This window comes from Globicephala melas, chromosome 5 (genome assembly GCF_963455315.2).
Source record: "Globicephala melas chromosome 5, mGloMel1.2, whole genome shotgun sequence".
NCBI lineage: Eukaryota > Metazoa > Chordata > Mammalia > Artiodactyla > Delphinidae > Globicephala > Globicephala melas.
Window position 1 is genome coordinate 2934827 of NC_083318.1, and position 1674 is coordinate 2936500.

General features: G+C 45.5%; 1 non-coding gene across 1 annotated transcript; it reads left to right on the forward strand.

Annotated features, from left to right (window-relative positions):
* Positions 1 to 1356: 1356 nt before the first annotated feature.
* TRNAG-CCC (transfer RNA glycine (anticodon CCC)) lies at positions 1357 to 1429 on the forward strand. The gene has a single exon. It is a non-coding gene; the product is annotated as a tRNA-Gly (tRNA).
* The last annotated feature ends 245 nt before the right edge of the window (positions 1430 to 1674 follow it).

Genomic DNA, 1674 nt, shown 5'->3' on the forward strand with positions numbered 1-1674 from the left:
GTAAAACATCTAGGATTGTGCGTGCGTGTGTGTGTGTGTTTCTGGGAAGATTTTTAAACTACTGATTCTGTTTCTTTAATGCTTATAAGATCTCTTCTTGACTTCTTTTCCGTATTTTCTATGTCACTGTCTCTGGGTTACCTCCTGGGTGATTTCTTCTTGTCTCTTCTGCCTTTCGGTAATTCTCTCTGTAGCTGTATCGACTCTGCTGGTTGATGGTTTTCCTAATTGCAGTCTTTACATTTTCAGTTTCTAGAATTTTTTTTTTTTTGCTTCTTTCAAATGGTTGATGATTTCTTCTCCTTGGTCAAATTTTCAACACCAGCTTTTAATTCTTTAAATATATTCATGGATGATTCCACTGTTGCAGTCTCTATGGATCTAATTCCGCAGATTTTAAATGTTGTGACTTTTCCTCGGGCATTGTTTTTTCACTAGTATTTTATATTAATTGTAACTTACTTTGTAGAAAATGTCTTGGGGCCTGGGTTGAATGCACCCCCTGGACAGATCTGCACTCCCTCCTGCCTGACACCTGGCGTCTCCAGTATCCTAGGGCCACTCTGAGCCTCACTCCCACCTTCTTTTGTTGGCTGAGGGGATGCACAGCAGTGTGACTCCAGGCCCTCGTGGGAGGAAGTCTCACGGGAGCTCTCTCTGCTCTACTCAGAACTCACCATTTCGCTCTGTGAAGTGGTGTCTTTCTCATCCAGTTTCAGACGTACTGGCTTAGGTAGGGGTCTCCGTCCCAACCTACGACCCTGCTGGGGCCCTGGTTTTGTTTCTTGTCCCCAGTTATGTGGGACCCTTCAAGGCTTATCTCTAAGACACCCAAAATAGGCAGAGGTGTCCCAGTGAACCCCGCCTTTGTGCTGGCTCGCTGCCCTGGGTTCATGGTTCTCATCATTTCTAGCCGTCGAGGGTTTCCCTTTCTTTTTTACTAGCTCAGATACCCATCTTAAAAGATTTTCCTTGAAATGTATAAAATGTGTGTATAGTGCATATTTATTTCATCCAGCATTTTAAGTTGTTCTGAGCTGGGTTGATTTCTCCAGACATCTAGATCACTACATTGCCAGAAGGAGGGTCCTTTAATTTCAAAGAAAGAAAAGTCCACTTATTCTTTGAGCCGTATGCGCATCATTGAGAACATACTGCATCCTGGGCACTGTAGCTGGCGCTCTGCCTGCCTTGGAGGGCTCCCCCGTCCAGCGAAGGGACAGGCAGAGTCACGACAAACTTAAAAGGGTGGCCAAGTGTCAACCAGGCTGTAACTTTCACTTTAATTGGAGGCTATGGAAGCAGAGAGACGTGAACCATGGTTATGCCCACCTCAAGGAGACTCAGCTAGGGACCTCCCTGGTGGTCCAGTGGGTAAGACTCTGCACTCCCAATGCAGGGGGCCCAGGTTCGATCCCTGGTCAGGGAACTAGAGCCCGCATGCATGCTGCAACTAAGAGTCTGCATGTTGCAATTAAGATCCCGTGTGCCCCAACTAAGAAGTGCAATCAAAATAAATAAATAAATACTAAAAAAAAAAAAAAGACTCAGCAAGCTGGTCGCAGTAGGTGGCCCTTATCTGAATTGTGTGAAGAACTGCCAACCTTCGCCTTAGCGCGTGGAAAGATGACTCTGGATCGCAACCGTGAAATTTACCAATATATCCCGGGAATG